The sequence below is a fragment of the Chiroxiphia lanceolata genome, chromosome 2 (genome assembly GCF_009829145.1).
Source record: "Chiroxiphia lanceolata isolate bChiLan1 chromosome 2, bChiLan1.pri, whole genome shotgun sequence".
NCBI classification, from domain to species: Eukaryota; Metazoa; Chordata; class Aves; order Passeriformes; family Pipridae; genus Chiroxiphia; species Chiroxiphia lanceolata.
Genome location: NC_045638.1, coordinates 58,658,565 through 58,684,075, shown reverse-complemented (window position 1 = coordinate 58,684,075; position 25,511 = coordinate 58,658,565). Strand labels below are relative to the sequence as shown.

The following is a 25,511-nucleotide window of genomic DNA, read 5'->3' as shown; positions in this document are numbered from 1 at the left end:
ACCACTTTGGAAAGTGCCCTTGAAATCAATGCGGGTGCTATATTAAAACTACTTAGCACATAAATTGTAGGACACAAGGCAGTGTGTGTAACAAGGCATGATAACCATGCAGCGAACCTGCTGTACAAGCTCATTTCAAAATCTAGCACAGACTCCTCGCTCTTCTGCTTGCTTGGTTCAGAGCTTTAAGGAAGAGTGTGCTTATGAGGGTACATGGCTAACCCCATCCAAGCTCCAATAAGTCAGAAATGGGGCTGAACTTTCTCACACATCATAATTTTTTTTGCTGTTGATATGCCCACACTGTAGGCTTGATGTTAAAATGAGCTTTCCCACCTAATTTGTGCTTTTTTGGCTGAATCTGAGGATGTTACTGGGTGGACAGTGGTGAAAGAACAATAAAACAGGAATGGAAGTGTCATAGTCACATTTCAGTAGGTGCCTCCACAGGGCTTGATCGTGTACACAGTAATAAAAAAATTATAAATGGGCACCTTACCCTGGAGTAGTGAGACAGTGAGGGAAAGAATAGGAACTATCTCTGCAAGTTTACATATGCCTAGGCATTTGACCATGGAAAGGATGCATTTAGAAGGTGGTTTTATTTCCAAGCCTGCCAAGGGGAGATAGATCTATGCATGTAATTATTAAAGTGTATCTTCAGCTTCACAAACCTGAGCCTGTAAAAAGCTAAACTCATGTGCTGGTGAAAGACTTTCTATGTGAAAAACTTAAAGGCTCCTTGGACGTGCCAAATTGATTTCTTTATCTTCAAGTATGAGTATCAATTAAGCAGAGGTTACGTCCTAGCTTAAAAGCAGAGTGAGATTTATGTGAACAATCAGTTTCAGTTACAAGGAATTAATTTTATGTATATACTATGACCACAGGTGTACATTATTTGCTTTCATGTCATTTGTTTCCTGATACTGGCACTCTGGAGCAAGGGTATCTCAAGTAAATTTGGCTTCTCATTATACATCCAAATCCCAACCACACAACTACAGACACCTGTTGAAGGGTCACACTCAGTTGAACATGATGAGCTGTGTGCATCCCGATTCAGTGGAGGCACCTCAAGGTTTTGCTAATAGAGGAGCCATGGCTCCAGGGAGAAGAGCAGATGCTGAGTGGTCAGAATGAGACTCATTTACACTGGAGTGGTGCATTTCTCACTTTGCTGCTTTACCATTGCGCAACCCTCATTACTTCTGCTATTTCTTTTTCTCCAGCACTGAACATAACAAGTACCTTGAAAAAGCACCATACAGAAAGGGTGAACCACTGTAAACCCAAATTCTTAGCTGAACAAAGCCAAGACAACTCCAGTGCAGCCATTCCACTACCACTACAGCTAGGAGCAGGGAGACACGGGGACAGCAGAGGCTTTCACAGTTTGTATGCCAACGTGAAGGAAGATAAATTTAGGATCCAGTCCTAGTTTCTGTGGATTGTGTTTTACAAGAGACATTATCTAAAAGAAACCAGTATGTGGTTTACTCTTTGCACAAGAGGCATAAATATAGAATCATATTTCTTCTGTGCCAAGATGCTTATGTTTTTGCCTGCATGATGGCCTTGCTTCAACAGAAAGAGTGGAGGGTGATCCCTACTCCAATCCATTCAACCATTAGGGCACCTGTGTGGGAAGTAGTAGATGTGGCTCCCTCCTTTTTGGGAGAGACTTCTTGTTTGCTAGGTTGCTCTGTAAGCAGTAGTTGAAACATAGATTGAAAGCTGCTGCTAGGGAGTTCTGTCTTCTCCTGCCCTGTGTACTGTCAGTTTGCATGGGGTACACTCACAAAATAAATACAGAATCTAGTCCATTGGGCAGCATAGGACTATCTGATTTTCCACCCAGGGTAGTACAAGTGAAAGACGTAGAGTTGAACAAGATAGTCCAAAGACATCAGCCCTTTGAGGGCGAGGAGATACACTAGGTACATTAGCACATTTTCAGTGGCAGCTTTGGTATATAGAGACTCTTATTGTGTCAAAGGGATTTGGAGTTAGAGAACAAATGGTGCCTAACTGCATTTTAGGAGCTGGATCCTGCCCCGAGTCCCCAGCAGGTCATGTTCATGAACAGGTAAAGGAAATGGCACAATTTTCTCCTACACTGGCTCAGCCACCATCCATCATGGGAATTTGTCCATCCCCTACTTACTGGGGCACCACTGAAAACCTGGGGTATCTCAGTCCATTGACTACAGAGAGTTTACTCTGATCTGTAGGGGCAGGTAGACAGGTAGCAACTCCAGGATTCAAGAAGAAAAACACAAGCACAGGAAGATATAAAATCCTAAACAGCAACATACAGAGTTGGAAACTGGAAACTTGGCAGCACTGAGAACCTGTTACAAGCACAGTAGAAAGCAAACCCTCCTCATCTAATGGCTGATTGCTTGCCCAGCAAGGACTCTTCAGGTGTCTTGTGGGGGACACTGAGCATTCTGATGCTTAGCCTGGCAACACATTAAATCCTAGCTATCTCTTGTCTGTGTCAACCAATAAATAACTGTGTTATACTTCAAAGTTGTGTATATCCTGCTTACAGAATCTCTTTGTGCATAGCAAAAGGTGCCTGAACAAAGTGACCTAGAAAAGGAGGGTTCCAGTTTCCTCTCTCCAATTTATAAAGCCAGCATGACCAATAGAATAAAATCCAGTTTCTTTGTTCTTGTTCTCCCTTTTAATCTTTGTTATCCCTGCAGGTAATGAGAATGACACGCTTTTATTGTTATTTGTTGGTGTTGGGGATTACCACAGAGGCATAGGGGTAAAATATGCAGCCAAAATTGTATTTCCACCTCTACACAAGTGGAAAGTGGTGTATGTAATATATCATGGTGTTAACTCTTTAGGGACAAAAGAGTTGTCTTTAAGGACAAAAATTCAGATTTTAGAAAGAGTCACAAAACAAAATACTTTTGAAGATGTGGGCCATTTAGGTAGTGGAAGGTGATGGTCTGCTGGGCTAGAGTGTCTACGATCTCAAAAAGAGAAATTTAGTTAAAGTTTTGTGTTTGATCTCAAAGTTTTGAGATCACTGGGTGGTTTCAAAACCAAAAAGTTTGGTTTACTTTACCTAACATCTGAGGTTCACAGACATCTGTGTATGATCTAGTCAATATAGGATCTCTCAAAAATCAATGAAAATAGCGTGGACTCACCTCATGATCTGCTTTTGCATCTACCCTAGCCATGCCTATTTCCCTCCAATTGGTAAAATGACATTCTTCATTTAGTCAGGTATCTTTTATAGCTGGCACCAGAAAAGAACAATATGAAAGAAGGCAGGAGTCACGGAGGGTGTGGAGTGAAATAAAATAAGGAGCACTGGGGCTGGCTTGGATGGAACTAACTTTTTAACAGAAGCCCACATGGTGCTGGACTTTGGATTTGTGACCAGAACGGTGTTGATAAAACATGAATGTTTCAGTTATTGTTGAGAAGAGCTTGCACAACATCAAGGTCTCTGTTTCTCACTCTGCCCCTCCCCCTGCAAGTTTATTGAAGAATGGCCAAGAACTTTGGAAGGGACACAGCTGGGACAGATGACCTCAACTGATCAAATGTATATTTTGAAATGTCATGTTCATCAATAAATTGGGGGGAGGGTGTTCTTTCAAAAGTAGTCTTTTCCTGGAGATCATCTGACATTGGTCTGTGACTGCATTTGCATCACTTGTTCTTTATTTTCTCTCTTTTCTTCACTTATATGTATCTTAAGATCTGACTTTTTCTCACTATTGCTTCTCTGATTCTTTCCCCCATCCTGCTTGGGGGGAGTCAGCAAGGTGGGCAGGATTAACCCACCACGAAGGGCAAAAGGGGCAAGAAATTTTAATGAAGATTGAAGGGAAAGGAAACTAGAAAATGGATGTTTGCATAAAATAAAACAAACTCTGTAGTCCCCTGACAGCATTACTAAAACACAAAGGAAATGGGAACAGCACTTCCAGGGTTCTGCTGTCACAGAACAGGCAAGGAGCCACAGCCTGAAAGTAGTAATTTTTCTGGAAGTTTATAACATCTGTTTGAACAGATATGAAAAAAACCCACCCCACTTTGTATGAAGTCTCAGCAATGTTACTGTTGTAATACTGAAAATTCTGTTTAAACAATGCCTGCTGTGGGGGCACGCAGAGTCAATGAAAGAACAGATTGGCAAACAAAGCTGAAACATGACCCAAACCTCAGACCAAAATAGCAAAGTGAAAAATTCTGAAATATAGAGAATGACACATTAGGAAATGAACTTGTGTTTGCACCTTTTATGGAAAAGATAGGCCACAATGCTGAGCCATCTCTGCACTTAACCTAGTAGCAGGGAAAGACCTTGCAATGCCATATTGAGATAAGGTACAAGGGACAAACAACAGAAGAGCTGGTCCATGACATCCACCACAACAATGCAGAGAACACACAGGGTGTGAAACGAGCCCAAATGACAGCCTCCAGACCTACACTAGAAACAGCAATAGGGAAAAAACAGTAGGAAACATTCACCTACACAGTTTGAAGAGTTGAGGCACCTCATACTCCAGTTGTCTGCATTGGAGGAACTGCATGGAGAGCAAGCAGTGTAGAGTGCCAGCAGCTGGAATTGCCAGACTGATTTTGTGATTTGCATCAGGATGACCAGAAAAGAAGTGCATAAGAAATGAGAGGTCGGGGCAGCCAAGACTGGCATGCTAGTTTTGTCCAAGGAGGCCTGCCAGAAAATGGACTGAGCTGGTAGTGAAGACTAGTCACATGGTCTTCAGCCCCTGCAGATGAAGGTTAACCTGCACTGTGATAGCCTGCTCATTTCAGGTGTGATGGCAAAGACAGCAGCTGAGCAGCTGCTGTAGGAATAGGGTAACACCATCTTTTGAAAATTTGTTTGTCTGTGATGCCTGGTGGGGAACTACAAAGGAGGGAAGTGGTAATTTACACCCCAGGGCTGGATGAGAGTGCCCATTTGAAATCTTAGCGGTGTTTCTCTCCACCCAGGCCTGACGTAGGTAAATGCAGAAGGAGAGAAGTGATCTCTTTAATCTTTCCATATACCTTCTTGGTGTGAGGCTGTCTCAAAACAGTGCAGATGTGGCCTGACCACTGGCACACTCAGCATCACGTATAATTATGTGCCTCTCCGCTGATGGTCTTCACCGTACAGCTCTGCCCTTCCTTCCCTGCTGCCCCCTCCCCACTCTGTGGCACATAGCTCTGAAATTAGCATGACCCCCACAGCCCACCCTGATTTGCTGCCCGTGGTGCTCCCCATGCTTGTAGCCAAATCTTGGCCCATTGGCCAACATTGCAGCAACATGTCTTTAGGACTTTCTCTCTGTTTCAGTTACTTATTATTTGACACAGGCTCCTCGTGGTTTGGGAGCATCTCGGTGTTTTCTGACCTTAAGCTAAACTCCCTTATTGTTGCTTTAATTTCTGGTCTGGTTGTGTATGATATTAAATGCTTAGGAGCTCTGGTAATCAAATATGTTGTGCCAGCACTTTGGCAGCTTTCTCCCGATGCTCTGAGTTTCTTGTGGTCCTCACAGCACTGAGGTAAAGCTGTGATAAGTCAGACATTATGGGTGCAAATACAGGTTTGGAAGCCTCTTTTTGTATAAAGTGCACTTGTGGAAATGTGAAAGTTCATTGCTTCCAGATAAATAACAAATGACTGAAGTGGGTTGCTCTCCCCTGCCTTTGGATGTGATGAAGGACACTGCATTAACAAGTCTCCTAGCTGCCATGATAACATTTCTGAGCACGGAGCCAGCACTGGCACCCTCGATGTCTCCTTTCCCTACCTCCTCTGAGACAAATTGACCCTGCCTAAGTAAGAAAGGACTTTCCTAATCACATTAGGATCAGTTTAGACGGCAGAGAGGGTAAGAAAATTAGAGCTTTTAAACCATTATCTCTTCTTAATGAACATCTGCGTTGATACAAGCCCATGGAGAGTTAAGGAAAGCTGAGCTATGTCTGATCTCATTATAGTTTAAAAAAACAAAGTATGTGATGGAAAGCTGGTCCATGGCTGTAAGAAAACCAGAAGTCTTTTTGTAAGAGGCAAGAAAGGGCTCTGCTCAAGCCCAGAGTGGCTATATTCTGATTCTTTATTTAAAAAATAAAATTATCTTCAATTCCTCAAATCTCTTCCTAGGCCCCATATGCCAACTAATATATAGATATGTACCTAGTCATGTAATGTGTCTATAATTTCATATTATATGTGTTACACCATAGTGTTTTAATTGTGTTTTCTGCATCTTGTTTGATGCAATCAATTATTGTAATATTTTACATAACCAGAATTAATATATTGTATGAAGATGCTACAGAGCGTGTCTGATCTGCTTGCTGTGACAGCAATAACTGAAGTGATATTGTTATTGTACTAGGAGAGAAACACAAGCTCTGCAGAAAAACTGGACTGGATGAAACAGGAAATAGGACTGGATTTTGGCTAATGCAAAGTAGACACTATATGGCAGATGATAAAGCGGTCAGGAGTTTTACTGTGCAATATATTTTTCTTAAAAGCAATAAATGGGAACTGTTCACATATTTCTTAGAATCACAGAATCTTTTAGATTGGAAAAGATCTCTAAGATCATTGAGTCTAACCATTAACCCAGCATTGCTAAAACTACCACTGAACTCTGTCGCTGAATACCACATCTCCACATCTTTTAAACACCCTCAGAGATGATGACTCAGCCTCTTCCCTGGGCAGCCTGTTCCAATGCTTTACAACCCTTTCAGGGAAAAAAAATTTCCTATTTTCCAATCTAAACATCCCCTGGTGCAACTTGAGGCCCCTTCCTCTCATTCTGTCACTTGTTGCCTGGGAGAAGAGATCAATCTCCACCTTGCTACAACCCCCTTTCAGGTTTTTGTAGAGAGTGATAAGACCCCCTGAGCCTCCTCTTCTCCAGAACACCTCCAGCTCCCTCAGCTGCCCCTCACAGGACTTGTGCTCCACACCCTTCCCCGGGTTCACTGCCCTTCTCTGGACTCGCTCCAGCACTGTGATGTTTTTCTTGTAGCGAGCAGCCCAAAACTGAACACAGGATGTGAGGTGCTGTCTCACCAGTGCCAAGTACAGGGGATGATCACATCTTAACATAAATTAGGAAGGAATCAGGACTTCCAGTTAATTTATCAAAGTATAATTTACTCTTACAAAAATCTCCTCCTTTTATTCATATATTTACACATAAAAATAAAACTAAGATTGGAAAAAATAAAATAACACTATCTTGAATTCGATTACATGAGACAAATGGGCCCAAACCACAAAGCTGGTATCTGGAGCTGGCTATATCCATCAAAAGAAGACCAGGTACTGAACCCGAGTACTGGAATCCTGGTCATCCACATGCCTGAACAATCATCTTACTCCCTGGTTCTCTTCACACCACCCTCGCTACATCTCTCCAAGGTGAAATTGCTGTAGCAAAAGCTAACCCTAACCTGAAACTGAAGAAGTCATTTGCTTCAGGAAAGAGATTACTTCTCATCCCTCTTTTATTTAACAGCATAGACATAACCCACTAGTCTTAGATGTTTGTACTGGATTTCCTCTGTGCTAACATCACTTCTGCAGTGCGTTTATGTTGATGTGTGTAAGTGCACATGTGCTGCACATACACACACACACACATCTCCTTTGCTCCAATTTGGCAGAAACATGAGCTTAATTTTGAAATACCACATCTAAAATGTAATCTCCCAAAAGAGTTAGCAATGCAGATCACTTCAGCAGTCTGGTTCGTGGCACAGCTCTAAAACAAGTAATAACGGTAACAGACTGAGCTGAGAGAGAAAAAACTTTTTAAGCCAGCTTCATCACCAAAGTCTATTATGAAACTGTTCTCTCCATCTGCAGACATTTAATTGCTACCTGGCTTTTGACCTCATTAAATTCCAGATAATTAATCCCCAAGCACTAGATTTTCACTACCCCAAGACACTTTGAAAGGTTTTCTTAGCAGTGGCCCTGAAATGATCATTTCCTGCTCTCAGTGCTGAACATGCTGCGTCAAGCGTTTTGATCCATGTCCATTAATAGCAGACCACTTGGTTATACCAAGAGGAAGAGTAAAGTGCAAGCCTTGCATTATCATCAGTTTTGGTGTGAATTTGAGTGATGAGAAAAATGTAGATTTGTCTACTTGCAGGACAATTACCCTGTTGCTCTCCAGGGAGCTCAGTTGGCAGAATGGCCAAAGAGCCAGGCTGAACTTCAGAGCTGCTGCCAGCGGTGTGCTGCCATGCACCTCTCCTGCCTTGGGATTGTCACCTGCCCATCCAGAGGGAAGATACCAAAACCCAGTCTCCATGTTTTGGCATTGAAACCATCTCCTACTTTGACTCTCCATTCTCCAGTTCTGGTTCAAAGGTGGATGGAAAAACTCTAGGAAACGAGGACAATACACTCCCGGTTGTAGATTAGGGGCATAAAAACATCGCCGCAATTTATTGCTAAGTGAATTCTACCATAGATTTAATTTAGTTAAAACTTCCCTCTTCCTCTTAAATAATCAGCAGAAGGCATTTGCTGTAGGTCTCCCCGCCACTGACCACCACCAGCAGAGGCATGGCTGGAAGGCAGCATCCCACAGGCACTGCCCAAACAATACCCTTGGGGACAAACAGAAGGCATCTTGCATGAATTTTGCACTTTTGCCCCTGAGAACTCAACAGTGTCTTCATTTTTTTCTATGATTTGTATAACAAGTTTAGTATAATCTTGAGACAATGCAGTGCAGACTTGAAAGTAACTTTCTTAATTAATTTTCTGGACTGTTGAAGGTAGCACAGCAGCCCTACCAGGAGCTGAGATGTTCTCACAAAGCTCATGTACTTTAAGGTGAGATAAGAAATAGCATCTGTCCTTCAACAGGCACCTTTTCTCAACTATAGCTCAAATGCTATCAGCTTGCATTTACTTTTCTTTTTTTTTTTTTTTTTTGAACTGCATTTCTGCTGTTGTATGTGACAGGTGCCTGGACTGATTATCTCCAAAACTAGCATAATTAATGGCTTTCTGTAACTTCAAAATCAAATGTATTTTGATCAGCTTCAAAAAAAAGCCTTTCTTTCTGCTGATGGGACATGTGAACCTGTAAGTGCTGAGCCCGTGAGACTTTCCCTGACTTCAGAAGTTCCACCTCTCATTTAGCAAAATTACTGAGAATGGCATTTAATGAAAAGGGAAGAGACTGAAGCTTTCTCCTTTCTGTGTCACAGACCTTGCCTTAACCTCAGAAAGACCTTAGTTTCTTCAGCTCTAAAACACAGGTGACAGTATTTATATGCAGACTGGGAGTTTCTACTTGAGGAACATTTTATGAAAGCCTGGCTATTTTCCGAAGACAAGTGTGATATTTTCCAGACCAATGAGCCATGGACTCTCTACTGCAGGTATAAAAAAAAGGTACAAGAATATCTAATCCCCCGAAACAGGAGTTTCAATACTTAATTAGAACAGAAGTGACATTAAGGCATTTTAACAATGCCAGGCTGGTAATGTCAAGGCTAAGGGAGTAGAAAGCCCACAGCTGATCCCCCTGATGTGGGATGACCAGGGCTGCTTCAGGAGCCTGCAGAAGCAGATGCTCTGTGGGGAGTGTGTACTCTACCTGCTTCTGGATGGTGAAACTAGCTGGATTGATCAGGACGTGACTGAAGGAAAAGTAAAGGAGCAATCTGGCAAAATGGGGCAGGGGGAGGATGCTGCAGCTACTGTGGGAAAGCAGTGGAGAGAGCTGGGACTCTGCTGTTGGGGGGTAAGTGGTGTGTGCAGATATTGCTGGCTTTTACAGAGTGCTGAAGCACTAGTCAGTGGTTTTACAAGCTGGGGTGACTTTCACAAAGCCTTGGAGGGCTGAAAGTGCTGATCTAGCAGCCAAGAAGAGCTGTACCTGCACCTACAAAAGCTGATAGAGGAGCACAGGGAAAAGGTGCTGTGGAGGGAGCAGGCTCACGTGGTAAGTACCGAGGGAATGTAAGCCTACTGTAAAACTATCCTGGGGAAGGGGAATCTCACCAAATTGATACAACCTCTATTTTCAATCAGCTGTAATCTGTTTTTCTGGGGTTATTTCATTGTCTCCCTTCCAGCCTCTAGGAAAGTTACTCTATTTTTACAACAGACGCAGTGTTTTGGCAGGGATATCAAAGTTCTCCCAAGCAGGAGGGAGGGGATAATTCCTGTTTTTTGTGAGGGATCTCAAGCTGGTGCTATTTTGTTAACATTCAGGAAAAAGAAAACACTGAACAACGTCTCCCCAGCTTCCCCAGAGCCTTCCAAGGTAATCAAATGTAGCCTTCTTTTTTTTCTGCTGATAGTACCATTTCTAAAAATATCATATTTTGTCCCTAGACATGCGATCCTTACTGATGAAAGTCATTGTGTCCAAACTAGAGGTCTTTCTGAAGGACGTCTGGCAGCTGAAGTTATTGTCTTAAGCTCCTGAGAAAGGACCTTGGGTTTCGATTTCTGCAGCCAGTCTGGTTAGGTTGCCATAAGAGCCTCTTCTAGCTTTAAAAGACGTGAATTAATGTCTGCGAGGCAAGAAAATTTCACTGTACCTTCACCAAAACTTTACCCTGCCTTATGTCAGTGATGTTTCAAATGGGATCCCTCCTTTTGCCTGTTCCTGATGCCAGCTTCACAGGGTCCCTCCAGATGCTTGTTATCAGAGATGGATGAATGTGCTGTGACTAGACAAAGTCTGACAAGCAGGGGAAAATCCTCAGCCTTGTGCTCACTCTTCATTTAGGCCAAGGAAGACAGGAGCATAATGCCCTGTGGTTCCTGGGGTTGGTGGCTGAGAGACAGTTCAGTGATCCTAGGAGACATTGGTATAACCCTAATTTAAGGGACCAGTGCTGCACTTCCCAAAACTGTATCCTAAGTACAAGGCAGAAGTGGAAGAGGCATTTAACTTGGCAATTTCCATGTTATCCAGGGATTTACAGCAGATGGAACCCTTGAAGGACCACACTGTTGCTAGGTCCTGACAGGTACAAATTCCCTTCCTAATTAATATTTGTTAGCATGTGTGTATCACTTAACCCAGATCTGATATACAGAAATGTGTTGTTCATGGTAACCACCTCATCTCCTTTGATCATGACAGGCCAGCAGCTTTATGAAAGCTTTTGGTACCTGCTGTGTCTACAGACGAGTTGATTTATGGTTCGCTTAATGAATATTGTTCTATTACATATTGATTTTCTGTGTGGCTAATAGCTTAACTTTAAAATGATGTGAAGGCCATAACTATGGTAAGTCCGTATGAGCAGCAAAACACCTCAACATAATAAAGCAAAAATTATTGCGGACCTGCAGCTGGTGCATCCTCTCTATGAGATCCTGCTTAAGCATCGTAGCTAACATGTTCTCTGAAATAGTATTTCTCAGAGGTGAGCTCATAAGCAAGTTAATTAAATACCAAATTGGTTATTATGAGTGCATTTGCTGGGTATGAAAAAGTGATGCATCTCTGACATTTCCATCTGTAAATATGTTTTAAATAAGTCGTTGGTAGTTAATTACCATACAGTAAAATTAAGGCAAATAGATGTATTTTGGATGCAATAAGGCATCTGCTGTATGGTAATTAAATAACATCAATGGATTATTCTTAGAATAAAAATTTTGGAAAAGCAGGAGCATCACATAAAGATATGGCATTTATTGCTTTCCTGGGCATAGCTTCTGGATTAGACGAGGTGCAGAACATACATTCACATTAGCAACGAGGGCAGCAGAGAGCAGGAAGGAGGGGGCTGATTTGCAGCAAGATGACCTGCCCACACCCCCTGTTTCCTGGCATGAAGTCTGGGGTGGTTGCCAACACTGCAGTACACCACAAGTCGCTTCGCACCAGGAGACCATCCATGTGTAAGCCACGGAGACCATCCATGTGTAAGCCACAGAGCACAGATGCAGGCTTGAGACCTCAGGGGGCCCTGCACCCCTGCTGTTCTTGTCCAAAGAAGGATTTACCCCCTTGAGCTCTTTCTTCAGCTTTGGGACTGGGTTTGAGAGGCAAGCCCACCAAAACAAGCAGCTTCCTGCTGTTGCTCCTTTCTTTGCTTTCCAGCTAGGGCAGCCATCTCCAGCTGATGTGATTTGAGCCTTTTTGCAGATTTGGCCATGACACCATATTGCATCCCAGATGCAATTCAGCTGGTCACATAGCCTTAGCCTTATCTCTCACCCTGGAAGATAATATGTGGGGAAAAAAATAATAATTTGGAACTGTGACAGCCTCAGTGCTCATTTCCTATGGTGACAGACATCTGGAAAATCAAGTTCCTTACTAGGACAAAGGAAGACCTTGCCTTTGATTACACAGTACATAATCATCTACTAATGCCTGACGTGCCCCTCCATTCTCATTTTGCCCTTTCCTGAGGCAGTGCACAGTACACCCTTGAATTTTATGCCAGTTAAGAACCTCCTGAATATCACTGAGCTGACAAGTTTTTATTATTTTCCACTTGACATTTGGACATTTTGTATGAGAATTAACTCCCCCTCCCAGAATTAAGGCCCAGAAACTTTATGGTGGCTGTGCCGCAGACATGGAGATTTCTGCCTCTGCTGGAAACTCGCCATACTTGGGACTGGATGAGGCACAGCCTTATCACTGTTGTGCATGGGGAACCACCAAGAAAACTCAAAGTGACAAAGAGCATTTTTATTTATCAGTGAAGATAAGGGTAGTGAATACTACCACACTTTTTTTTTTTTATCAGGTCATTGGTGTGGTGAAGCCTAGATGATTTATGATTGCCCTCCCAAGGCTCTTGCATTTGCCAGGGAGAAGCACAGAGGTTGCTGCATTGACACACACTTTTCTAAAACACTGCCTTCAACATTGACCTAGGTGGCTGAATTTTACTCTGGTTGGAAGCTGAAAGAAAAATGTGCCGACTTTGCTATCTTTGTTAGGGAAAAACTCAGGATGTTGGCACAGATCTGCCCTGAAACCTTAATGCAGGATGACAAAGGAGGTTAGGGGGCTGTTCATGCCTTGTATTGTCTATCTCAAACCATCATTTTCTGTCCACCTCTGCCTCCTCCCACAGTCCCAGGCTAAGCAGACATCCTCTGCTTCCCTCCTGAAGCCAGGAGGAGATAGCGTACTCTGTAATTCCGAGGTGGCATGATTGCTTCATTCCCTCTCAGTGGTGGCTGCATATTAACTGTGGATTAGTGAGCCCTCTAAGTATTACTTAGTGCTCCTAAAATGCTTTATATTTTCTACTTACAATATAATCATCATTAAGGGATTAAGATTAAAAAAATTTTAAACTTAGGTGGCTACAGTTAAGCTTCAGCATCCTCATCTTATTTCTTACCTATTTACAGTGGTGAGAGCAGAAGAGTGTATCCTTCCAGCCTTACTGACACCAAAAAATTGGCAGCTTTACGCTATTTATGGCAGCGCACCAGTTTTGCAGACGGGTTCTTCACACACATACAGAAGATTAACCTACACCAGGAGATTTAAGTATTTGGGCATCTGCCCCAAACCACTTAACTGATGTCAGAGAACACTGTCCCTCACCTCATTTAAAGAGAGAGAAACCAAAGGCATAGATGCCTGCAGAGCATCCCAGCCTAGATGATGCCCCCTGCAGCTCTGGCAGCACAATGGATTGCTGCAGCACCTGGATATGCCCATCAGGCTTGGAGGCAGACAGACTACAAGGCCTTGGCAGGATGCTGTATTGAATGGATCCTGCTTCCTGCAGGGCTTATTAGTTCAGGCACAGCAGCCGCCTAATGCACCTATTTATTCCCTAGGCTCAGCCTGGCTCTTATCCAGCCTTGGCTGCATCTCTGTTCGTCCATTCTTGCACCCCAGGTCCAGGGTCAAGAGGGGCAGGAGACGAACAGCCTGCTGAGGCTGTTGGTGTGCTCAAAGGCTCTGTTTGTACATGGAGGGAAGAGGCAGTTTGGGTACAGAGGTAAGCACAGGAAACTCTCTGTCATCGTTAGCTATAGCCTGGGCTCAGAGCACTGGGTCAGTCAACACAGAGTGCTTTCCAGGGAGGTCAGTCTGATTTTACCCATGAACTCAGGAACAGATGGATGATACCCACCAAGATGTAGGGTTGCTCCCTACAAGGGAAAAAAATTATCCACAAAACCAGACTTAGGCTGCAAAACTTGGTTGCAGAGGGCTGGACTAGATTCTTGCTCAACTTTCAACACTTAGCTATTTGAAAGCACCAGGTGGCACAGATCTTACTGGAGCACTGGAACTGTAATTTTGAGTCATCCAGAACTGGAGGTAGCTGCAACTCACTGCGTGACTTGCCTGTAGAGAGTATCAAGGTCCTTTTCCATGAAAAACAGTTCAGAAGCTACTTGATCTGCAAGTTTCTTCTATGTTGTGAAAGTCAAGAAGCAAAAGTTACTATTACAGAAAATGCTGAAAGGCTGCTTTTGGCACATTTTCCCTGTGAGCGAGTAATGAAAAGGTTTTCCCTTCCACAACATCTGCTTCATCAGACTGAGTTCTCTTGCCACCGGCTGTTGACTGGCCTCTGGCAAATTAAAGTTGTTTTAGTTAAAGCAGAAAGTAAGCAGAATACCCAGACACAGCCTGGATTTATCTGTGAACTGGGATGTTCTCTCCTAATCACTAGCTTATTATTGAAAAATCATTAGAAGCTTAAAAATTGTTATGTGATACCTCACCAGTATGCTCGTGTTTAGCTGCAAGTCTAAATTATCTCCAGTCGCCTTGTGAAGCTTCTGGAGATTAAGCTGGTCTCAGATCTGTTTTCTGATAGTGCCTTCATCTTTTACCAACAGCCTGAAAGAAAATTCAGTCTTTATAATCAGTTATTTACAAATCAGTGGTCATGTTTGTGCAACCATTCATGACCCTAACATTTTTGAGTCTCTTTTTTGAAATATTTTCTATGGCAGAAGAAACGCAGTAAAAGTTTAGTTTTCTTTTTCAGTTATATAATTTCCTGTATGATTTAGACCCTTGAGATTCCAGGTAGGAATTGCAATTGGACAAAGGGCTTCAGTTTGGCTGTATAGGGAGAACCAGAAGAAGCGATGGTGAATTACTGCAAACACTTGCATCTGTTTTCCTGCCACAGTTTAAATCTTGACCTGGGCATAGCTGTGAATTGTCTGCAAGTAGACACATGCCACTTTGTAATGAATGTGCTCCTGCTGCATTGCTGCCTTCTTTGAGTTTGCACTCTGCCGAGGTCAGCATGTGCCTGTGGAAAACTTGTATGACTCCCTGAAGTGCAAATATTAAGTTTAAACCTGGGTTCATGTCTTGAGGGAAATATTTATATGGGATACTGCTTGACTGAACAGGAATAAAGACATCTCAAAAAAACATTTTCCAGAATGATGGCAGAGAGGAAACTGAATGAGTCAGACAAGCCCCTGACCACATCACAAGTATTTTGTAAGAATATGAGGAGAGAAAATAAAATATGAGCATATCCCCAAAGCCAACAAACCTTAAACACAAGATTTTTCAAGGACCTGTGTCTTGGGCTCCTGTCAGCTATCCTATGGTGAAGCCTAGGCCATTCCTGATTCCAGGGCCTGCACAGCCACTGCCAACGCATCAAAGGAGAACATGTGCCTGCATTTCAGTTGCCTCTTTAGTCTGACATACTAATGCAAACTATTTTAATAAACCCATAAAGGCCTGTGAAGTGGGTTGGGGCTGGCATAAGGACCAAGCTTTGTCTCCCCCTCTGCTGCTGCTGCACCAGGACTGTGATACCTTTTAAGGGACTAAAAAATTCAGGGGGGATGGCAGTATTTTAAGATCTCCCAAGAAAATACAGATCACCCACAGACTTCCATACTGCAGACTTATGGTTATAAGCTGGGCGAAAAAGGCATTTCCTCACCTCTAGTGATGCTATCTCATCCTAAATTACCAAAATCTGTGTAATGCCTCTGGCTTTCAGTGATCAAAGAAACAGAAAGAGACTCCACAGAGCCTGTGAGCAGACACAGAATCCAGGCACGGAACAAAAACAACACTACCTAAGTAACATCTCTGCTTTGTGCCTCTTTGCACAGCTAATTAACACAGCTTGCATGTCCAAAAGCGGATCTGAAGCATTAGGGATCCTGCCATAGGGGGGAAGTAATCATGAAGCAGTTAATTGAATAAGCCCAGGAAAAGTTTGTTCTGCCGGCAGCCATCCCATAAGGAGAATGAAAGGCAGATTTGCCCAAGTGGATTATTTTCTCCTTGTGACTTGCTCTGCTCAACACTCTTTAGGAACATGTTTACACTTGTGCCACAGTGCAAAGTCTTTTCTGATAGATGTTGAACATCTGTCCTCTACCCTTCAGAGTTTATTTAGTATTGCTTGCAATTACCAATAAGGGTGCTTATCCCAAAGCATATTTTGGAATATATCTTGCTCTCTTTTGCCATCCCTCATCTGCCACAGTGACCTCCTTTCCAATCTGGACTGATTTAATTAGCTGGTAATATCTCTGGGCTTTGGACCACCCATGAGGATTTGCATTTCTGATGAGTTTAAATTACCAGATACTTGTATAACTCGTATAGCTCCATACTTTTTCACTGGTGTCAGTCCCCTGTGCTGATCCTTGGATTCCCAAGTGTGTCCCACATGACCTTCTGTCTGCCTTCTTCATTCTTTTCAGATATGTTTTTCTGATATTACTTTGGTTTGGTCATTGTTGAGGCAAATGTTTGAAGATTGCTGTTGACACCTTTAGACTTCTGTACCTCTCTGTACACATCACGTTCTGTTTTTATACGGTATTGCAGCATCAGAAATATCCTTGAAAGCTTCCTTTTTGGGAGTGGAAAGAAGATTGTGTTACCTGAACCTGTGTAAAATAGTAATGAATACTTGGTGGTACTGTGGCCAACCTTTCTGGCTTTATATTAAGGAGACAATTATCATACTTGGTTTTTCTTTTGCATAAGTCAAAGGAACTGTACAGTATCAGTGGAGTTTATTTAATTTAACTTCAGTTAGACAAAAATGACATATCCATTCCAAGCTAGTCTTCTGCCTCCCTTGATTGTTGGTGGCAAGAAAAACAGTCTGTCTTTGAGAGCAATGAATCTCACTAATTGTAGATTTGAAAGGATATTGCACCACAGAGGGATCCTCAGGTCTCAGGTAGGACAAATAGGGAATTCACAGTACTGCCCCATAAGCAAAGCCTGGCTCCACTAGCCTGTGATGTGCCTTTTCATACCACGGGAGTCCATCCAGCATGGATAGTACATCTCTGCTTGCAACAAAGTATCCTCAGGTGATACTGCTGTCCTTGCAATACAGCAGTCAGACATTCCTATTAAAGAGGAGGATGTCTTCGGGCTTCCCTCTTCAAAAGAAGTGGGTAAGTTTGCTGAAGTCCATCAGGTTTTCCATATGGTCTTTTGCTGGATCAAGTTTGATAATTTCCAGAATAAGTATGTCTGACTAAAGGTCTGCTCCTGCAAAACATCCATTTTTTTCTGTCTGTGTATGTGCTTGACACTGAACCCCTGAGTGTTCTTGCTGAGGTCGAGGTACTGCCATGATCACCCCACTTACCACCACCCTGCTGTTCCCATTTCACCCTCTCATTTTTGCAAAGCCTGAAGGTGACCATAACTCTCCCCTTATCTCAGCTGCCCTATGTAATCCCTGTGTGGTGGTCATTTACTCCATTTTCATGCTTATTACTTTGCTTATTTTCCACATGGCAGTTCCTAAGAGTGGAAGAACATTTCCATCCTCTGCTGATGTGGTTTTCTGGTCTGTAGTATCCACCTCCTTGCTCATCTATAGCATTTGTTTTCTGCACAAGGAGACATTACCAATTTAATCTTTTTCTGTCTTATTTATGCTCCATTTCTCTGTTTCATTTTACATTTCAGCTGGCATTTGATGAGAAAGAGTGTGTGATCTTGTGTTTAAGATATTCACAAGGACACGTGTCTCTTCTCCACTATGCATTTACTAGGGGTTGATGGGCAATTCACCAGCCACTCTGGAGCTTAATATTTCCGTGTGTAAAATACTGATGCCTAAGGTGTCAATACCAATAATATCACTAAAGCTCTTCAAATGATTTTTTTTTTTTACTAGGGAGGCCAATCTGGAAGTGAAAAAGAGTTTCAGTTTGGATCAGTTCAGAATGAAATTACTATGGAAGAAAAGGCTAGAACTGAAAGCATTTCATCTGATATGGAAATAGCTGGTTAATATCTTCACAAAGTTGTTTCAAACATTTCTGCCTTTTAAAAAAACCCACCAAAATAAACACACAGAGTACTCGGAGGTCTCTGCTGTTCTCCTACAGGGATGCTTTCATGGTATTGAGGAGACTAAAGAGGAGAGCTAAAGATAAATCCATTAATGTTATATAAGGTGCTCAGAAGTGCCTCTAAATAAATAAAAGTGCTTCTAATTGTACACTGTGTATGTGTACAATTTATTGGCAGTGCCAGGACGCACTTCCCTCTTTGGAGAATGCTGTGGGAGAGCTGAGCAGGAGTGTTGCAGGTGGTTATTAGCAGCAGGTCACCCTGGAGATTTTCAGATCTCCAGAAGCAACTGAAATTTTTCCATTCAGCACAGCCCTCAATAATCCCAATGGGTAAGAGCCTTGTAGGAGGTTCTGAAAAACCTCCTACACTCCCCTGCCCAGCTGCTTGCTCCTGCTGCATTGAAGAAGGGATGTGTGCCTACTCTGGCAGTGCACACAACAGACTGCCAGCTTAAATCCACACTGAAAGTGGATTTGCTGTGCCACACCAAAGCAGAGGGAAGATATTCTCTTTTACCAGATGGTGTGATCATTATCATGGCTCACTATACTGGGTGGACAGCAAGTGCTGTGGCTCCTTCAGTTGGACCTGCTTGCTCGAGCCCTAGTCCAGTGCATAATGGCAACTAGGTTTTGTAGGCATGTAAAACACTTGAGTTCCTTGCTTGAGCTACATCCACAAGTGGTGACAGCAATGGTTTGCTGCCTTTTGTAGCTTTCCTTATCTTGCCAATAACTGTTTTAAAGTGGGACTTTGTCTGTCAGTGGGGAAATTGGTGACACCAAACAAGCTGAAGATTGAATGATTGTAATTTCTTCTGAAAGAGCTTACAGGAAAATAAGAGTTCCAAAGTTGCAGTGAAGTTAGTGATGCTTTCCTTTCAGCAGGAGCAGAAAAGCCCCAAATTAGGGTATTGAACAACAGATGAGGAGAATCTTTTGCTTTGAGGCTTTGGTACAGCAGGGAATGGGAAGCATGAGAAGGAACAATAACACAGAAGAAAAGGTACTTAACAAGAAGAGGCAAGCCATGGAAAGAAAGAAAAATAATGCAGTCTGATAAGGTGGTTGCCTGAACATCCATGCTTTCCATTTCCAAATACACCATGCATATGTAGGTGGGCTGGGAAGTTGATGTCATGTTCAGCCATACCCAAGTGGAAACTTCAGGCTCTACTCAGCTCCACCAGAAGCTGAACATGGTGGCTCAGCTCTGCCCACTTCTACTGCAAAAATCACAACAGAAGCATGTCCAGCATATTGCCTCCAAAGGACAAGTATTATGGCTTTTAAACAGCATAGGAAAGCCAAAACCCTGGGAAGATAGGGCACAGACACAATACCTCCTTTCCCTCATTTTACCAGAGCTCTTTGGGATCTGATGTGCTTCTTTAAACACAGTTGCTTGGATTACTTAAGAACCTCAGATTTTTTCTGAGAAAAAAATGAAATTTCTGTGTCCCCCACCTAAGTGTGCTGTGAGTTCTTTGATAGCAGGAGAGAATCCCAATGGTTAAACAAAAAATTATACTCTCTTTAAATTCTGACTTTGAGGCAAAATCCATGGTAGCTGGGAACCTGGACTAGGACTTTATAGGACTTGAGGGCTTGTGGGAATGTCCAGGGGTGACTTCCATCTGCTGGGAAGCAGATTGAGACCTTGCCACTGATTTCATGTAATCAAGGCTTATATTAAAACACACCTCTTTTCTCTGCACCCTCTGTGTTAGCCATAGCAATTCATTTGGGGCAGTATTTCTCCTGAGGGAGTTATTTGGGCCATTATGTCTAACCCAGAGGGCTGCACTGAGAAATTCCTGATATACTGAGCCATATCAGAGTGGGTGGATTACAGAATGATATTTGGCAGTGTCTGATGGCTACTTCTCACCCTGCTGTCAAACATACTGTCAAGAGGAGAGAGATTTCTCTAGTATTAAAATAACGGCACCGTCTTCCACTGATAACATCTGACTTCAAAAGTCCTGCATCTAGGTGGGATTTATTATTGAGTCATAGAATCCTAGAATAGTTGAGTTGGAAGGTGCCTTCTGAAGGTCGTCTAGTTCAACCCCACTGCAATGAGCAGGGATGTCTTTGACTAGGTCAGGCTGCTCAGAACCTTATCCAACTTGCCCTTGAATGTTTCCAGGGATGGGGTATCCACTACCTCTCTGGGAAAACTGCCAGTGTTTCACCACCCTTATCATAAAAAAACTTCTTTCTTATATCTAATCTAAATTGATCCTTCTTCAGTTTAGAACCATTAGCCCTTGTGCTATTGCCTCAAATTCACCCCCAAAATCAAATGTGGGTAGGAAAGGACTCAATGCCTACCCACTGTATCCCTTCTCCAGAGCTGCAGCATAACAGGCAGGACCAGTTAACAGTGGTAATTAATTTTTGGCAGTGGGTTTGGGGTGGGAGGTGAGAGAAGGAAGCCAGAGCCTATTAACACAGAAACTTCTGAAGTGGGAGCTCTTTCCCTCCCTCTCCCAAGGAGACATTGTAGTTGATATTCTGTGACACCACACTGAAGCTCAGAGCTGTCCTGTTTGGAGTAACTCCAAGCAGCATGCTTGGAGTAACGTCCATGCTGCCCTGTGTTGTAGTCCCATGGCTCGTGCAGGTGCAGGGATCTGCAGGCTTAAGGTTAATGGTTTACCGGAGAGAGGAGTTCCTGGGACCAGGTAGCAGCAGCGAATGGAGAGTCCCTGAGGAGAGCTGCCAGAGCATGCTATGCCTCACCTCTGCAGAGCACCATTATGCTCACATCTGTGGGACAGACTGAGGCTTCTAGAGTGCTCGTGACCAACTCAAGTTCCAGTTTTGCCTGCTGAAAGCCCTTCAAACAGAGGCAGGGCTGAAGGAGGGCTGTCAAAGCACTACCTGCTGCTATTCGCATCCCTACAAAAGGATTTAAAAGTCTGAGGTGCCCAGTGCTTACACAGCCTGTCCTACAGCCAGGATGGGACATAGGCACCTTGCCAGGAGCCCAGGTTTGCAGGCAGCAGTGGGTATTGCAGGTCCTCTCGACACAACTGTCACAACCCTGCTGGACACTGGGTCCAAATGCCACTTAGTCCCCAAATCATAGCCCTACAGGGGAGATTTGAGGGTGTTTGGGCTGAGATGGTGGCAGAGGACATCTGGAGGTTGTTAGCAACAGGTTTCGAAGTCACCCTCCTCCCTCCAAACAAGTAAATCTCATGGGGGTGTAATGCATCATAGCACTTTAATCCTACTGGGGATAAAGTGGATTACAAAGCTATTTAGCTGGCCACTGCATGCAGAGCCAAACTGTTGTAACATGATTCAAATCCCTTCCCTAAGTCAGAGTAGATTTGCTTTTTGATTTAAAAAATTGCTAAATGACATCTTGGCCCAATAAACCATGTTATGATCCTTTTCAAATATAAGATTGAACTATTTATGCCCTCATTTGAATACGCTTCTTTTGTAATTCAGCAAGTTCTTTGAAGTTCTACAGAGGTGGAGATCAGTGTTTTTTACAAGAGCATTGTAAACACACAGTTTTACTCTTTATAAGACCATTTTTCACACTCCTCGAAGAGTTAAAGTCGTGTGTAAAAAGCCAGTAACTCCTTGAATGAAGATCTGTTTTACCCAGCTGTATGCAGCATCTTGCCAAGCATCGGCACCTGGCTGAGTTGTGATTGCACTGCAGTCCCCTGCTGCGTGCGGCTGGTTTTGGGGACAGGGACTGTTGCCAGCTAAGGAGTGAGGACAACCTCCCACACCTTCAGCTTCTTCGCAGGGTGCAATTAGCAGTGCTGAGGAGAATTGCTATTAACAAAGGAGGAAGTGTGCAGGAATTCATTGAGCCTCATCTCTGCAGGATCAGCAAACCCTGCTCATTTTTTCCATGCACATGGAACACCTTAAAAATTTCCCTGCACATTGGGACCTGCAGCCAGTGGCATAAACGGTGTCCCTTCAATTAATATGGCCTTGGAGGGAGCAGCCACTTGGCTGAGGAGCTCTATTGCCTGACTGTGTCTCTCCAAGGGGAGATGTCAGGTTGACCACACGCTTGAATAGAGACAGGTTACACGGTAATGCATATAATATGACTGCGGACGAAGGTGACCTATGGAAGTGCGGTAAATAAGTGGTTTTCTCTGCTTGGCAAGTGAATTTTGATCCCAGTGTAGTATTGTGCTGTAAGATGCTGCTGCTATGTCTGGGAAACCTCATGGGAGGACAAAGAGCAGAAAGCGGCAAGAAGGACAAAGAGGCTCTGGAATACCTCCCCCCTTCATTCATACTCCTGACAAACCATCGAAACAGTGGGAGACATTCGCAAAATAGTCTTTCCTATGTCAGGAATTGTCTTAGCCTGTGTCAGGCTGTTGTGCACAGGGAAAACAGCAGCAGATCAATAGAGGTGTCTGTGCTGACACTTCTACCGTCTTGCCCTTTAAAAAACACTGAAACGCTCATCAGCCTTCCCAATTAATGAGCCTTTCAATGGGAAGAAATACATGGGTTTCTTTCTAAGTGTGTGTTTCTCTACCAACCTCTGGACCTCTCCTAAAGGAAGAGGTAAGTGATGGGCTCTGGTCATGGTCAGGGGTCCAGGCCGTGATTATGATGACAGCTTGCTGGCATAACTTTACAAGAGAGTCCCCTTGGTCCAGCTGTGGGTCTGTGACAGCAGAAGCTAGTGCAACCTTTCTCTGGAGGGTACCCTGCCCTCTGCTGCTCACCGAATGCTTTATGTGATGCCAAGTCTGTAACATACATATGTGACCACCAACCATGGATCCTCCAGAGTAGGCTGGATCCCACTATCATCCCTGAACACTCCCTTGGAAGTGGAAGGAGTAAGAATGGAGGTCCTGCTGCAATTTGACTTTAATGGAGTTATGTGCATTGGCACTGATTGAAGACCTGACCGGCGTGAAGGATGTCAATGAGCATAATCACAGCAGAGTATGATGCCTGTCATTTATCATTTGCACCAATCAACCAGGAGCCCCCTTGCACCAGTGTTGTGGAGATACAGAATAAAATAATCCCTTTGCAAAGAGCTTACAGTTTTGGAGTTAGCACAAACATTTAAGCCTTAAAGAGAAGGGAGAGAAATGACATTGCTTCTAGCCCTTGTTTACTAGCAGGCTTGTATTCATCGACCGCAAACCTTAATACAGATTTCACTCCACTTGTCAATTGTTAAGATAGATTTGGGGGCTGTCAACAAAATGTTACAGTTGAAATGACCCAGGTAGAAATAACAGACTATGAAACATACAGCCATAATACTGTAAAGCAGCACAGAGAAATACATTTGGCCCTTTCATGTTTAATGGTCCCTCAGGCATCATTTGAGAGCAACCACAGCCTCCCTGTGTATCCCTGGGGGAGAAGTGGGCACCCCGAGAAGCTGGCTCATCTGGCTTGTGTCTGACACCAGGTTTTGGACAAGGTGCCTTGCTTACTCGGAACCAGCTGATGCTGGCCCACAGGCTGCTTTGGGTGGGAACTGATACTGTCACGCTGGGCACAAAGGGGTCCAGTCCACCCGTCTCCTCTGGGTCCTGCCACAAAGTGATGATTCATTCCTTACAGAGCTCGTGGGAAACCAAACTGAACACTTGGGGAGTAGATCAAAGCTAAAGCCCACTGTATTTATGTGGCTTGATGTGAGCTGGGTAACTTGGGAGCACTTTCAAAGCATGTTTCACTTTACAGAGAGACGGGTTTTCCAGAGCAGAGAGCTTTCTTGTCAGCTTGTCTATCTATATGGTGTCTCAACAGGTTTCTGTGAAGAAACACTAGCTGTAGGGTTCCTAATGTAACTTCATCAGGAGAGCAATTCCTGCCCAGGTCAAGATAATTCTTTCTGGGGCTTCGCTAACACATCAGACCTTTTCCTAGAGGGTCTTGTTTGTTTCCAGAAGAGTTTTGTGTCCAATGTCTGCATTCAAATTATTCAAATCCAAGGCAGTATCAGGATTATTCATCTCCCTACTGGGCTCTGGGTCTGAGCAGTGAAGAGCTTGGCCATGGTGGATTTTAGTAAACTGAAATGCCCCATGAGTTTAACACAAAGTAACAGTCACCAACTTTTTTTGGTATACTCAAAGATAAAATGCTGCAGCTCCTACAATATGAAATCTGCAACTCAGGAGGACCTGAAATGGTAAACTCAGGTCTAGTCTTAGATACCAGTGGAGCAGTAGTCACCCCTCAGTGTGTTTATGGTGTCTCATCAGACAGTTCCACTGGCACTAAAACTGTGTTGTGACCTTCAATAACCTTTCTTTCTGCTCAAAAATTTTTTTTAATAATTAAAATTATAGATGAAAGTAGCAGGAGACAGTCACATAGAAGGAGTTGAGCACAGAAGCATTCACTTACAAAATCCCCCCATGCACTTAGGAATGCAGTTATTTCTTTTATCCATTCAGACAATCAGACTCTTTCAGATAATGAGAGGGCTGTGCAGTTTTAACTCAGCTTGTGTTGATGAAGGAGTGCAATGCTGGGAGAGGAGTGCCTGCACTCAAGCAGTTCATCCCCTGTGAGTGCCTGCCCCAGCCGGCAGTGCTTAGAGCACAGCCTCGCGGGGAAATCCTCCTGGAGCTGGCACTCTGCTAGAAATGACCTCTTCCTGCCTGAGCGCAGCCTGAAACTGGAAATATAACTGTGGGAAACATGCCATTTTGGGGGAGCGATGCTGCTCTGAAAAGGGATTTACCCCATCAATAGACCTCCCATGGACCCGTAGCTCAGGAAAGATACTCCTTGCAACCCCTCCAAGTACCTCACAGGGACCGCAGCAGAGACAAAAATAAGTTGTCCTGAATTAAATTAATTTCTGAGCTTGTGTCAGGATAGCAGAGATATCTCACTGGTCAGGACCACAAGGACTGACCACAAAACAGAAACTACTTCATTAAAGTTGGTCATTCACTACAGTGATAAAGTAATTAAAGCTTCCTGATTGCTTTCTCCCCCTGCTGCTCCTTCTCTACTACAAACATGAAGGCTCTGATATAGATGGAGCTGTTGACACTTTGTCAGTGGAAATCCAGAGCTGTCTGAGTAAGAGAAATGTTTTATGGGGGCTATAAATAGTTTTGCATTAAAGCAAATGTATTCTTCCACCTAAAATAGATTCACCTTGCAAACAGCTAAAGGACGCTTTCAGCGCCAGAGG

At 43.4% G+C, this 25,511-nt stretch overlaps 1 protein-coding gene across 5 annotated transcripts in view; it reads right to left on the bottom strand.

The window, feature by feature from the left end:
- SIAH3 (siah E3 ubiquitin protein ligase family member 3) overlaps window positions 1-25,511 on the bottom strand; it is a 53,702-nt gene that overhangs the window by 19,377 nt on the left and 8,814 nt on the right. The window lies entirely within an intron of this gene.